General features: G+C 45.9%; 1 protein-coding gene across 1 annotated transcript in view; it reads left to right on the plus strand.

Annotated features, from left to right (window-relative positions):
* Positions 1–13,400: 13,400 nt before the first annotated feature.
* FBXO41 (F-box protein 41) overlaps positions 13,401–15,903 on the plus strand; it is a 43,057-nt gene continuing 40,554 nt past the window's right edge. Inside the window, 1 exon segment of the mRNA XM_021001198.2 lies at positions 13,401–13,895. The gene's annotated coding sequence lies outside the window, so the exon portion shown is untranslated.

Raw genomic sequence — 15,903 nt, forward strand, 5'->3', positions numbered from 1 at the left:
TCACAGAACAAATCCCCTTCATAAAAGGATTTGTTCTGTAAAACTTGGACTCAGTCAAAAGGCCACACCCAAGGACTCAGAATGACTAGTGAGTAGACCATGCTGCTGTTATTGTTATCATTATAAGTTTGTCCTCTGTAACAATGAAGGGATTAGATCATGACTTTGAAAGTCTCTTCCAGTTCTGACATTCTGTGAGACAGCTGAGAACCTGGGAAAGGTGGACCACAGAAATGGGGCCCAAGTTTGGGGTACACTCTGGATCCCACTTTAAAAGAGTTCCCTTAACAATGGTTTACCCACCTGCTCTTCCTCTAGGATTACAGTCAGCAGCTTTGCTGGGATACAAGAGGTGCTTAACATGGGGGGGCTACTCCCCACAAATAGGAAGGGCCCCCCTCCCCAGTTCTGCTCCCTTATTACACAACCTCCATAAGCTCAGGAGTTCTTGCTATTTGCCTCTCCATTCTGGTGCCAAACCTAAAACACACACACACACACACACACACACACACACACACACACACACACACACATTCTCTTTCTCTCTCTCTCTCTCTCTCTCTCTCTCTCTCTCTCTCTCTCTCTCTCTCTCTCTCTCTCTCTCTCTCTCCCCAACAGCCATTAATGGGAATGAATAGTTCACATTTACATAATACTTAAAAGTGCTTTCCTTGCAATAATCCCGTCAAGAAGTTATCATGAATATTATTCTCATTTTACAAATGAAGCAATTGAAGTGACTGACTTGCCCAGAATCACAGCTAAGTAAATTTCAGAGCCAGACTCAAATTAGGATATTGGGTCTCTAAAGCTAGTACTCCCTCTGCTTTACCAGGCTGCCTCAGGCCTGGTGAATTCTAATGTTACAGATAATCTGTCTGTCATCAGAGCCTAATTTCTATGATAAAGTACAACCTCCTAAGATAAAAGGGAACTGGGAGCTTGGCCCCTTCTTCTGATACACCCCATGTGTTCTGTCACTTTTGCTAAATAAAGGGCATGAACAACCAGAGTCTGGAGAGGCTCCTGGGTGGCCCCCTAGTCACCATGACAAAGAGACTGTGTCAAAGAGGACTGGTCAGTGAACTAAGAGGCCACCTACTCAGAAAGCTTAAAGGAAGAGATAAAACATCTACCACTCCATCTCTCTTCCCCCATTTTCCAAAGTGTGGTTTGGGACTCCACCAATTCTCTCCTGGATTTCTAGCAAGCATATAAGAAGGTTTCCCTCCCTTTTCCCCTCCTTAAGAACAGTAAATGTGGCTACAGGCAATATGATAGGGAGAGAATGTTTTACTGAGTTGAGCCTGACACTCAAGTCTTTCACTGCTTCTGCTTTGGATAGTTTTCCTGAGCGCAGGCAACCCAGCATCAGTCCTGAAAAGAATGTTCCTAGACTTGGGAGCTACCTCATGAGCTGGAGAGGTCCAGCCAAGGCACTGGTTGCCCATTGGGAGGAGCTTCCTACACCTTTGTCTTAAGGAAAAGATCCTCACCACCATCCCTAAGAAAACAAGCCATGCATTCCTGGCTGGGCAGGAGATGTGGGTCTTGAATGAGTACTCAGATGATACATACCTGAGGTAACTGTTCAACAGCCCCAAAACTCTCCTGGAAGTCTTTGCTTCCCAGAAGAGTATAAAAGTCATTTTATGCTTTAACTATTTGTCAATGAATACATTTGAGTCTTCTTTGTTATAAGCACTTTATTTGTGGTAGAAAAAATAAATAGCTGTCCTGTGGGAATCTGATATCTCCTCAGAGAGAAAGGTTAGTCCTATGAATGGGTATCTGAGGAATTCAGAATCATAATCAGACCTCTGAGGTCATCTAGTCTGATACATACCAGACCAGGAAGCCTCCCAGCAGTATTTCTGAGAAGCATTCATCCAATCCTTGTTGGAAGATCTCTAGCAAGGTCTTATCCACTTGCCTCCTTATTTCATCTGTTCTACTTTGTTGCTATTCAGTCATTTCAGTCATATCCAACTTTTTGTGACCCCATTTGGAGATTTCTTGGCAAAGATATGGAAGTAATTTGCTATTTCCTTCTCCAGCTCATTTGACCTATGAGAAAATTAAGGCAAACTGGGTAAAATGACTTGTCCAACATCATACAGCTAATGTCCGAGGCCAAATTTGAACTCAGGAAGATGAGTCTTGCTGACTTCAGACTGGACTCTTGGTACCTGACTTCTGGTACTCTATCCACTTTGCCACTCACCTTGGGTACATCAAGTAACTTTTCTAGAAGGCACCTATTAATATCCTTTTGAAGATACCTTAGACATAAGCCACACCTCAACTTCAAGAGATTTACCCCAGTGTAGAAGTTCTGCTCTGGGCTGAGGAAAAAATGAGCCCAATAGTTCAAAAACAGAGTTTCTAACTTTATCTTATTGTATTCCACTTTACAATCCCTTAAGCTCCAATCAAATTTCCCAATCCTCTTTTAAATATATGTGTATGTGTATATGTGCATATGTGTGTATATGTATGCATGCATGTGTGTATATATGCATATGTATGTATGCATGTGTGTGTGTGTGTTGTGTGTGTGTGTGTGTGTGTGTGTGTACTCTTGTATTTGTTCCCTGTGTTAGAATAGCCTGTCCTCCCCTCATCCCTTGTGGAATTCAAAGCCATTCTGCAAAGTCCACTTCAAATGCCTTCTCTCCTCTTTCAAGCCTCCTCCAGTCCCCTGGCTGGCATGATCTTTCACCCCCTCAAATGTGACACAGCCACTGTTTTTCCCTCCCTCCCAGACACTTATCAATGTATTCTTTTACATTACAGTTATCTGCATGCATCTGTTAACCCCAAGCTATTACCTCCATATCTAATCAACACTGCATACCACCATAGTCACTCCCCCACCTAACACTAGGCTCCATACTCAGAAGGCTCCTAATTCATGTTTGTTGAATTAAATGAAATCATAGAATCTCAGAATGTGAAGAAACCTCACAAACCACCTAGTCAAACCTGTACCTGACCAAGAAGCCCTTTTACAATATCTCTGAAAAAATGGTCGTCAAACTTTGGCTTGAAGTCTTTCAGTGGCAGGGAATCCTGTGCCCCCTAAGGCAACCCATTGCACTTCCAGAGAACTCTAAAGAGAAAGAAGGTTTTTGAGCCTAAATCACAAACATTTCAACTTCTCCCCATGGCTGCTTAGTACCGCCTTTGGAGTCAAACAGAACAGGTTTGCCTCTCACCAAGAAAAACACTAGCTCACAGGTTTACAAAGTGCTATGCTTGTATTATCTCATTTAATCTTCCCAACAACCCTGTGAGCTGGATACTATTATAATACCTATTTATAGAGGAGGGAAGTGCCCAGGTCATTCATTAACAAGGTCTGAGGCAAGATGCAAGCAAACTCTTGCGCCACCAAGTGGCTATTGGGAGCCAAACCTCTTCACGTTCCTGAAGATAACAATTAATTCCCTGTCTACCCTCCCACTCACCCCTAGTCTTCTGTTCTTCACAGGATTGTTCATTTGGTACTTTTTTTACGTGGTATGACTTTATGCAAACATATCCATATACAAATTTTTGTTGGTTTATGCATATGTACATAAATATATTACTTTTGGCACTAGACCTAAGAATTCACTGGGCTAGAGAACTGTTTGGTGCCTACTCTGCAGTTTACTTAGTCTTAGAACTCTAAGACTGGGTCACTGAGAGGTAAGTTCAGTGGTTTGCCCAGAGTCACAGAGATAGGATCTGAACTCAGAATCTAACATTCTCAAGACCCTTGTTCTCCACCTCTCTCATATGTAAATGCATTGTACTTAGAAATGTGTGTGTGTGTTAAATATATTGTTACAGTATATGAAAAATGCCCATTTACGCATATTAATAGAGGAACCATGGTGTAATCGAGTTCTGTGCTTAGATTCAGGAAGACCCAGATTCCAATCCTAATTTTGACCCTGTCTGCAAAATCCTAGACAAGTCACTTACCTTCTCCACTACTTAGGATTCAGTTTCCAAGTCATTGAAGAAATCCCATTTACCTTGCATATTCATAGATCACAGCACCATAGACTTAGGGCTAGAAGGGACCTCATATAGGTTTTAGTCCGATCCCCTCATTTTGCAGAACTTTACATATGTGGAGAAAAATAGCCTCTGTGGTCAGGTAGATAGAAGGGCAGGTCTAGCCACATGTGGCCTCAAGGTCACAGGTTCCCCAACCCTGGACTAGATGTCGCTACCTGCATTGGTAGAGCGAATTTGCTACACCAATAAAATCACTGGTCCTGTGGACTAAAAAAAAAAAAGTGCACATAACACATGCATGTATATATGCATGCATATAGGTATTGTTTTCCAAACTAGACTATAGGTTTCTGGAGGGTAAGGGCTAGAGCCTAGCACATACATACTTCAAGACTTCTAGGATCCATGATTTTGTCAACATGCATGGCCTCAGTTTTTCAGGCCAAGAAATTCATCACAGAGTTAGGAGGGAACTCAGAAAATATTGAGTCAACCCCCTGATTTGAACCCAGGTCTTCTAAATCCAGAGCCAAGGAATATTCTTTCCACTGTACTATAATGGCTTTCACCAGATGAGCAAACTATGATGATCCTCTCTGAATTTTGATGGGCTGAGAAACCTACTAGCATCAGCCTTCTGGGAAGAAGTGAAATTTTTCTAGCTCCATAGAAACTGCCCAAATTCATGTTTAACTGGTAGAGCCTTCCACAGGTCAGGGTCAGGTCTCATGCTTCAGTGAAGCATAAAGGCTAGTCTTTGTTGACAGTCTACCACTCAGAAGGCATCTAATAGCTATTTTGTTCAATTGAACTGGGGAGGGTTAGCAGACAGGGACGAAGGATTAGAGAAAGAGGAGGATTCATAAGGAGGTGGAGGAGTTGGGAAGGAGAAGAAAGAGGAGCTAGACGATGTGGGGAGGAGGGAGAAAAATATTTAGAAGAATAGAAGGGGAAGAAGAGGAGAGAGGAGGAGGAGGAGGGTGAAAGTGAAAGAGAAGATGGTAATGGGGCAGGCCAAAGCAGAAGTGGGAAAAAGAAAAGAGGAGGGAAAAGGAGGGGCATAGCCGAGAGCCCAGGAGGCAAATGAGACAGCTGCTGAGGTTGGTAAAGAGCACAGCTCAGGATGGCTGTGTCTCTGTGTCTCTCTTTGCCAACCTGATTGCCTATCTCTGTCTCTGGCTTCCTATTTCTCTTTGTTTCAGCTATTTCTTTCTGTGAATGTGTAAAATGCCTCTCTGTCTCTATTTCTCCTTCTTCCTGTCTCTGACTTCATTTCTCAATGTCTCTGGCTCTCTGGCACACACTAGGTGGGTTTTAAGATAAATATTTTTAGAGCCAGAGTTCCCATAACAACCAAGTGGGAGCTGCTTCTCTGTGAGACATGGCGTGGGCATGCATACACATACACACAAATGCACACAAACACGGACACGCATGGGTTCATACACAGAAATACATATAAGCAGATATACAGAAAACACACAAAAATAGAGATATATGCAAATACAGACACATAGATTCACACAAACACATATAGAGATTCACACAGACACCAAGCCCAGATACACACAAATCAGATGCACGTAGATATGGAAACAAGAAATAGAAAAACCACACACATCAAGATACATGCACAAACACCCAATTACACAGAGACATAAAGACACACAGATATACAGAGAAATATGCAGACACACAAGCACAATTGTTCACAAATCCAGGCACACAGGCATACACTGCCACACCCAGGAGATGCTCATGGACACAGAGAAACACAGTGACTCACAGGCAGATAGAGATCCATGAGAATAGAGGAAGGGGAGACAAACAGGTTGGATTATAAACAAAGAACCAACTCAATCAATGTTTATTCAACAAATATTTAACCAAGAAATAAATTAGCATCAAATCAATCAAGTGATTGCCTTGGCCAATCAAAACTGGCCTTTACATTACATCCAAGGTAAGAGTAAATGTTTTGGGGAAACCAAACTTGGGCAGGACTTTCACTTTGGGAAACTATGAGGCCCCTGAAGAAGTCATTTCGTCTTTGACCAGTCCAGGGATACTTCTTAGAAGAAGGTGAAGATATCCATTCAAGAGATACCCCTTTTTATGTGGAAAGGAGCCATCATCCTTGGATGTATCCTGGTCCAAACTTCCTGCACTGGTCCTGGGACCTAGGCCAGCATAGCCAGAGGAACTTGAGTGTCCCAATGGGCCAATGTAGCCAGATGTTATGGCAGCCAGATGTAATAATGGCGGCATGAATTATCCTGTTTCCAAATCTTGGCAAGATCTGAGCCTTGGGAATACTTGGGAGGAGGGAGAAGTGTTTATCACCTGAATGAAGAAGCCAGGAGAGAGTACATGTAGTCACTGAGTGAAGCCAGTGTGGAATATTAGGGAGTGTAGGGCAGAACAGGGATTAAGTGCAGTCTATTCCACGTTCATAGTGTGTGAGGGACAAAGGCTGTGGAGGTGGGACTCCTCAGAATCCATTTGGTATTAGACAATGAGGTAGAGTGGATTCTAGGGCCAGGCAGAAGCTGGCAAACCCTGCTGGGTAACTGGCAGAAGAGGTTATGAAAGCCTAGGCTCCCAAAGCCAATCCCCAGTGAACGATATCAGCATTTGGAGAACACAATAAGGAAAGAGCCTTATGAGTCTCCAAGTGGGAAAAGAGTACTCAGGGGAAAATCAATGCCCCACTCTGGAAGTGAAAGCCATCGGCAGCAAGTGGCAAACACTTCTGTGAGCATGTACATGTACAGCCATGTTAGATGTGAAGAACTGCAGGACATCAGAAAGACTCTTCAGATCAAAGTTCAAATCCTGGCTCTTCTATTTACTGCCTGTGTGACCTTGGGCAAATTATTTACCTGTAAGATAAAGGGGTTGGACCAGATGGTCTCAAAGGTCATTCTTCTAGCTCTAAATCTACCATCCAAGAAAGCAGAGCTTCTTAGCCTTTTTTGTGCCCGGTCCCCTTTAGTGGTGCCTGGCAAAGCCTATGAACCCCTTTCCAAAACCATGTTTTTAAGTGCACAATAAAATACCTAGAATTACAATGGAAAGCAACTGAACTATAGCTATTAATTTTTTAAAAGCTAGGTTCCTGGATGGACCCCCAGGTTAAGAACCCCTGCTCTAAAGACTGGGCAAAAAAAAGGTGGAAAAAAAGTTTGGCCTTATACTGTAAGGATAAGCACCAGGAATGCTAAACCTATGAATGAACTGTGGTTGGAAACAAATTTAAGAACAAAAGAAAAGAAACAGGGGATCATTTTCTCTAGACTGAGAAAAACAGGATAGGACCACTGCCCAGGGAGAAAGGAAAGATGATAAAGGATGATGGGAAGAAGACAGAATCCCTGGATTCTTATTTGCTTCCCCTTTTCTCTGCCAAAGAGAATGGTCTTTGGACTGGAAAGCACAGAACAAAGATGGCAGATGGGGAGGCAAAACCCAAGGTAAGAACGGTAAGAGGAAGAAAGAATCTCACTGTCCTTGAGGAACTCAAGTCATTTGCCCAAGATGAAAGTCTTCTTGAGAGTTCATAAATGTTTGTTGAGTAAAAGTGCCTACTCAGTCCAGAATACTATGCTTGGCATTGGAAAGAAAGGGTATTGAAAAAAAAAAAGGGTATTTAGAGAGAGCACATGATCCCTGACCATGGAGCTTGGATAGTAGAGAAAGCTGGGCATTGATACAGCCCATCAAGGTGAGAAAATGCCTTACCTGTATTTTCATTTGATCCTCAGATCCAAACATGGTCTTTCTTACTTAGGAAGCTCCAGCGGCTCCCAATTACCTCCAAGATAGATGACAGAGAGATAGAGGGGGAGGAGAGAGAGACAGACAGAGACAGACAGAGAGAGAGAGGGTGGGGGGATGAGAGAGAGAGAGACAGAGAGAGAGGAATATATTGTGAACAAAGGAATGAATACATAAACAGAACAAATAAACAAGTGAACGATTAAATAGATGAATCAGTGAATGAATAGCTGAATAAATGAATGACTAAATAGGCAGCTAAATAAATAAATGATTTAATTAACTGACTAGTTAATTAATAAACCACGCTTCCCAGTTTGACACTTGAAGCCCGTGAAAATTGGACTCCAGAACATTTTTCTAGACTTGAAGCACCTTCATCATGTTCCATGCAAACTGGCCTCTTTGTGCTCACACCTAATATTCCATATCTAGTCTTCATACCTGTATTCAGGCTATTATCACCCATACCTGCCTGACATGCCCTCTTTCCATCTGTGCTTCTTAGAATCCCCCATGTCTTCCATGGCTTTGCTCCAATGCCACTGAGCATATACATGGGTCTAGCCTACCTTCTCCCCTCTCCAAATTATTTTGTATTCACTTTAAGTTTATTTCACTGTGTTCACAGTGTTTCCCATTTAAAACACAAGCTTCGTGCAGACAGGGGTCAATATGGTTCTATCTTTGTATCCTCAGCACGTGGCATGTGGCTAGCATACAGTGGGTGCTCAATAAATGCTCTGACTGAATTGAATGTATGATAACAATAAAATAACTCAAATTTCTATCACATTTTGAGATTTGAAAAACACTTTCCTCAAAATTCAGTGAGTTGAGTTGAATGAGAATTATTATTCTTATACAGATGGGGAAAAGAGGATCTGGGAGGTAAAGAGCCTTATTCACTACACAAAACTGCCCTTCTGAAAGAACTGGGGGCAGGTGTCATTACTGAGCCAACAACACTGTACCTTGAAAGAATATAGAAAATGTGAGAAGGACCCCAGCACTGGAGAAGGGCAAACATCCTTGGCTTCAAAAGAGAACAGAGTAGAACCTGCCAACTGAAGGCCAGTGAGTTTGACTTCAATTCCTGGCAAAAATTCTAGAATGGCTTATTAGAGGAAAGAGATGTGAGCATCTAGAAGCAGTGACCACAGAGACAACATGGCTCAGTCAAGAGCAGGTCATGACAGATTCACCTTGCTTCCTTTTCTGATGAGGTAATTAGACTGGTAGATGAAAGCAAGCCTACAAATAGAATATTTAGCAAAGTATCTGACAAATTATCTTAGTCTTTTCAATTGATTTGTTGATCTTTAAATTTTCTCTATTTAAAATTTAATTTGTTTTAATTGATGAAAATCTATTTTCTCTCCCTCCCACTTAAAAAAGAAAGAAAAACAAAAATCTTATAACAAATAGTTATGTTATCCTTTTAAAAAAGATGGAGATGTGTGACCTAGACAAGAGTAGAAAACTGACTGGATGACTGGTTTCAAAGACAAGTCATTGATGAGTCTATGTCAACCTGGAGTCCCTTGGATCTGTGCTTGACCCTACAATGTTTGCCATTTTTATCAATGACTCGGATAAAGGCATAGCTGCAAACTGATTAAATGATCAGGTGTCAGATTGCTAGGAGAAAGAGCTAACATGATGCATGACCAAATCAAGATTCCCAAAGATTACAATAAGCTAGAGTGAGTCAATTCTAACAAAATCCAATTTAACAAGAGATAAATGTAAAGTCCAATGAATGGCTTCAAAAAAAACCAACCTCACCAGTACAAGATGGAAGAGGCATAGCCAATGGCCAGTTTGTCTGAAAGAGGAAGGTTTAATGGATTTCAAGCTCCACATGAAGAAGAGGTTTAATATGGCAGCCAACATGGGCAGCTGAACCAAGACCCAGACCGTGGAAGACAATCTCTGTGTGTTATGCTCTGGTTAGACTACATCTAGAACATAAGGTTCATGAGTCTGAGAACATTTTAGAATGAATATTGTCAGGTTGGAGACCATCCAGAGGAGAGAGCCCAGTTTGATAAGAGGCCTTGAGTCCAAACCTTAAAAGAATCAATTGAAAGAACTAGGGGTGTTTAGCCTGAGGAAGAGAAAGGAAAAGAAGATTTAGGGGGCACAAGATATTGGCCTTCAAGTAGGTGAAAGACCATATGCAGAAGGATTAGCCTTGTTCTGCTCGGTCTCAGAGGACAGAACTTCCAGCAATGGGCAGAAGTTTCAAAGAGGTCATTTTAGGCATGATGTCAGGGGGGGAAAAACCATTCTAACAATGCAAGCTGTCCAAAATGGAATGGGCTGCTTTGGGATGTAGTTGGTATCTCCCTCCTAGAGATTTTCAAGCAGAGGTTGGATGGTCAGTTGTCAATGCCGTACAGAGAATTCTTGGTCTGGGACAGGTCAGATTAGATCTCCTCAGAGGCTCCTCCCAACTCCAAGGTTCTGTCAGCACCTCAATGCACAGGGGAAGAAACAGGCCCAGACAAGAGAAGAGATTTTCCAAACTCACATATCTGGACCATGAAGGAAGATTGTTCTGACAGCTGAATGAAAGATGTGTTGGAGATGGGAGGCAGGAAAGCCCATTAAAGTAGTTCAGGAAAAAGGAGGTGAATAAAGGAGGCAGCAGTGGGAATACCAGGACATTTCTTTGATGCTCAATTTGCTCATAGCAAATTTAAGTATGCAAAGAGTATATAACAGCATCTAAAGGACCTAATAAAGACTATCTTTTATATAGTACTTTTAAGGCTTGCTAAGTGAACTCCTCAGCCAATCCTCACAAGAACCCTTGGAAGCCAGAGCTATTATTATCCCCATTTTACAGATGAGAAAACTGAGGCAAATAGAGGTTAAATGACTTGCCCAGGGTCAAGTTAAGACACTTACTGCTAGTAAGTGTCTGAGGCCACATTGGAACTCAGGTCTTCCTGTCTCCAGGCAAAGCACTCTCTTTACTTCTCCACCTAGTTATCCATATTTACAGGATTGTTGCAAGGATTAAATAAAATAATAGAAAAAGAATGATCCATAAACTTAAAAACATTCTGTGTTCCTATGATCCTATGTGCCAGCGATTATTTGCATCACTTGCTGTCTATCCTGTGTAAGAATTCGTCTATAGTCTTCAAGAAACTCTGTCTCAACAGTTATAAAAATACTATGGTGTAGATATATTTTGAGGAGAGCTAATTAAAAGCAAAGGCAGCTAAATGGCAAAGCGGACAGAATGCCTACTGCTGAGCCTAAAGTCAAAAAGACTCATCTTCCTGAGTTCAAATCTGGCCTCAGACACTTATAACTGTATGATCCTGGGCAAGTCACTTCACCCTGCTTGCCTCAGTTTCCTCATCTTTAATATGAGCTGGAGAAGGAAATGGCAAAACCACTGCAGCATCTCTGCCAAGAAAACCCCAAATGGGGTCACTGACCAACAGTTAAAGGCAGAGAAGTCTATTTTTGTTTTCATTTTGTTTTTATATCACCAGCCTTTTGCACATAGTATGGGCTTAATAAGTGTTGAATTGAAGTGGAAAGAGCCCTGGAATTTGGAATCCCAGGACCCTGGTTAGAATCCTGGCTTTGCTCCCTATTACCTGTGAAACTATGACCTTCAGTTTCCTCAGCTTTAAAATGAATGCTCTCTAAGGTCCCCCAAAATCATCTGAGTCAGGGGAGGTTCAAATTCCCCCCTCTAAGTCATATGTCATAGACTTGGAGCAGTCATAGTCACATTTCATCTAGTCTAGGCGGTCTTAATCTGGAATCTGTAGGTTTATATCTTAATAATATTTGACATTTAATGCAATTATATTAATATTATTTAGCATTTAATAAAATCATAATTATTTAATATTTTGATGGCATTGATATTTTACTCATTGGTTTCCTTTGTAATGCCATGTGTTTTATTCTATGCATTTGAAAGTATTATTCCAAGAAAAGATCCCTAGGCTTCACCAGACTGCCCAGGGGATCCAGGATGACAAAGAGTAAGACCCACCCTCACTAGTCCAACCCCCTCACTCTAAAGATATGGAAATGAAAGGCATGCAGAGATGATGTGACTTACTTAAGGTCACACAGGAAGCAAACGGCAGAGTCATAATCTGAAATTCCAGATCTACCACACTAGTGAGCTAGTGAGCATAATTACAGTTATGAGAGAGTGTAAGCCCCTACCTGGTTGACATCTATGTAGCAGACTAGGCATGCAACTAATCACATAGCAGATTGTCAGTTGGGGTGCCCTTTCCCCTTCGACATGCTCAGGTCTTTGGGAGACAGCTCCAGAAGGGTGACTGGGGCACCAAGGGAGAGGCCTTCCCTATTGTCTCACCCTACTCCTTCCCAAAATGCCCATACCCCCCAAAATAGAGAGGAGGCAGGCGCTATAAACTCTGTTCAATTCAACAAATACTAATTAAGAGCCTACTGCACGCCAGGCACTGTGCTAAGGGCTGGTCCTCTAAAGGGCCCGCGTTCCTCGGCAACGCGATCTGCACCAAGCCTTGGTGCAGGGCGCCCCCTGATGGTCAGCGGAGAGTAACCGGCCGAACCGCGGCTGGCTTGACAGAATCCTCCTCCACGTGTGGCAGAAGCTCCTGGGGTCACCTCACGCTTCCCGCTGCTTCCGAGGCAGTCCGGGCAAACAGCAGGATGGACGAGGACCGGATGATAGGGAGGCAGAGATCGGGCGCGGTCTCTCCTCCCTCCCCTCTCTGCCCAACAAAGGTGCCTTCCCGCGCCGCCCAGGCGCCAGGTGTTCAGCACACCTGCACCCAGCTCGGAGGAGGAGGGATGGTCTGGGTCCGGTTCCTCTCGAAGGTCACCCTGCCCCTATCTGATCCCTGGCCCTTCCCTTCCCTGGCAGGAAAGCAGGCACAGACCGGGGGTCCCGGGAGCGGCGCGGTCAACGCCAGGATGAAGAGGAGGCAGAGCTTCGGCCCAGACTCGGACCCGGGACGGGCTCAGATTGTCGGCCCAGAATCCCAGTCCCAGACTAGGAGATTCCCAGGGCGCGTAGTGCGTTTCTAAGCAGAGTCCAAAAATGTCTACCCCAGGCTGACCTCCCCCTCCCGGGCTGGGTTTCTTCCAGCTGCCCGGGGAGGTGAAGAAGGGTCCGTGGCTTTGAGCGGAGGGTGGAGGAGAGCCAAAGGCCCCCACAAGAAACGGAGACTGTTTGGGACTTTGGTGACGGTCCCTAAAGGGGGGCAGCGGAGGTGGTCCACATCTGGAGCTGCCCAGGAGTGGGCGCAGGAGCCGGAGGAGAGGATACAAGGTGGGGGGTGGGGGATCCCCAAGAGGAGGAGCTATGAGGGCTCCCTCGGAGCGCCTGCGGGGGCTCAGCCTCCATCCCCACCCCGCCCACCTGCCTCAAACCCCCGATTAGGCTCGGCCCTCCCTTCCCCCACTCCCCCCACTCCCACCGCGGCCTGGCTCTCCCGCGCTGCCCACCTGGGAGGAGAATGTGGGGCTATGGAGGCACGGAGCTGAGCCGGGCCAGGCCGGGCCGGGCCGGGTCAGGCTGAGCCGAACTCTGTGCTGGGCGGAGCTGCGCTGAAAGGTCTGCGGCGGCGGCGGCGGCGGCTGCTGCTGCTTCTGCTGCTGCAGGGCGGGCAGGGTAAGGGAGGGGGAGGGGGTTCCGAGCGCCCAGCCCCCCGCAGCCCTGACTCCGCCCCTTTCGCCCTACTCCTTGCACACTCCTCCCTCCCATCCTCCTCCTCTCCTTCCCTCCTCCTTTCCATCCCTCCTCCATCCTTCTCCATCCTCCCTCCTTCACCCCCCTCCTCCCCGGCGGCGCATCTGTCTGGGCGTCCCTCCCTCCCCCGGTGCAGCCCCCGGCGGCGGTGGCGGTGGCGGTGGCGGCGCTGTCCGCTGCGGCTCGACTCGGTAGGAAGACAGGCTTGGTCGCCCCCTCTCCAGAGGGGAAGGGAGGTAGAGTCAGGAACGGCGGCCGAGGACCTGGGGAGGGCAGGGCAGGCGCAGGTACCGGCCCCTAGCACGGACCGACAGACCCCACGCCTGGGGCCGCTTGGGCCCCCAGCAGGGTCCCACCTCTGCCGGCCCCAGAGGAGGTAAGTAAAGGGGAGCCGACGGCTGCGGAGAGGGAGGATGGGGAACCCGGATCCCACCCGCACCTCTTCCTCCTTCCCCAAGATCCCCCAGTATCGTAACCACGGGGCCTGGCGCGACCCGCAGCTCCCCGGAGGCTGGGGGCTGGGGGCTGGGGACAGGGGGCGGGCCTGGCAGTGCGGGAGGGAAAGGGTTAATGTTCCCTGGGCAGGGGAGGATTAAAAAGAGAACGATCAGGGCTCTAGAGGCTGGGCCTCCCCTCCCCCTCGGCCCCTGTGTTGGGGACAGATGGGGGGAGGGGAGCATAGGACCGGATTGGGGAGGGGGCGAGATTTGGGAATGGAGGAGGGGCAAAGCTGGGCCCATCCAAGGGCCCTGAAGCCACCGAAATGGAGAGGTAAGGGTTGAGGCCGCGTGGGAGAGGTCAGCTCCAGTCCCTCCCCACCCTGCAATCCTCCAGATCTTCCCCCACCCCAACCTGCTTCTAGAACAGAGGGGGAGGGGCTGAGGCCAAGCTTGGCACCTGTGTGTATGTGACTATCTGTGAATGTGAGAGCATCCGTGGGCAAGTGTGAATCTGTTTCTCTCTTAGCTTGCACATAGGTGGATGTATGTGTGCACGTGTGGGGATCAGGTCAGTCTTATTCATGTATGCAATTCGGTACATATGTACACCCAGGTGCAAGTGGTCTCAGAGGTGTACATCGAGACTACATGTGTGTGTCTACACTTTTGTGGGATTGTCCCTGAATCTGTCTCAGTAATGTCATGTAGGCTGCTCTCCACCATAAGGAGAAGTGATGGCACTGAGGGTTACATGAGCCAGTGTGGGATGCAGACTAGAATCTGTGTGGCCTGTGGGCGTTTTTAAGGTTGTGTGTATTCCTGCAATTCTTAGGCAGCATCTGTGTGTGTGTGTGTGTGTGTGTGTGTGTGTGTGTGTGTGTGTGTGTGCGCGCGCGCGAGCACATGCAGTAGATAAAGCCCACCCACACTCCCTTGGGAGAAGGACTGCCTGGAGGCAGGGGGCTGAATGAAATGACCCAGGGACCTTGCAGAAGGTACAGGGTTTCTGGATGTTTGTCCAACCCAGAGCTGGAAGGAAACAGGACTTACAAAAGGTTGTCAGTCAATGACCCCTTAAGACTCCAGGGGCACATACAAGGTCCCAGTCTTGTGGTGGGACCTAAAAAGTGGGATGAGGAGAATATGAGCAAAATTCCAGGGTAACCAGTTGGTCAAGAGCATTTATAAAGTGCTTGCTATCTTCTGGGCACTGTGCTGATCTCTGAGGGAACAAAGGAAGATAAAAACGTAGTCATTGCCCTCAGGGAGCTTCCATTCTAATGGGGTAGCTCACATTCCAATAATGATTTCATACAAGATATATAAAATGAAGTGGTTGGTAATCTCAGAGGGCCAAGCTGTGGAGACGGTAAGGATTTGAAATGAGTCTTGAAGGGAGCCATGGAAACCAAGGGCAGGTGAGGGGGAGAGAGCATTCCAGGCATTCCAGTACAAAAGCCCAACATCCAGAGATGAATTGTGTTTAAAGAAGAACAACTGTAGCTGGATTGCAGAGTAGAAGAAGGGAAGAAAGCAAAGAGGGAAAAGACTGGAAAAGGTAGGAAGGAGGCCTGGGTTGGGAAGGTTGGGAAGGCCTTTAAATTCGAGCCAAGAATTCTATATTTGATACTAGAGGAAGAGGGAGCCACAAAAACTCATTAAGCAAGGGGCTGTCATGGCGGAATGTATGAGCTAGAGAAATCACCTTGGCCGCTGAGTGGAGGATGGGCTGGAGTATTAATAATAATGAAGAGAGTTCACATTCATATCGGGCTTTACTATATGCCAGGCACTATACTGAGCCCTTTCCAGTTGCCATCTCATTTGAGTAGGAAGTGATGAGGCAGGGAGAACAGTCAGAAGGGTCTTGTAGCCTAGTCAAGAGGTGATGGGGGTCTACACCAAGGTGACTGTGTGAGTAGAAAAAAGGGGAAGGATACAAGA

Source organism: Phascolarctos cinereus, unplaced genomic scaffold, assembly GCF_003287225.1.
Source record: "Phascolarctos cinereus isolate Bilbo 61053 unplaced genomic scaffold, phaCin_HiC Scaffold_2;HRSCAF=192, whole genome shotgun sequence".
NCBI lineage: Eukaryota > Metazoa > Chordata > Mammalia > Diprotodontia > Phascolarctidae > Phascolarctos > Phascolarctos cinereus.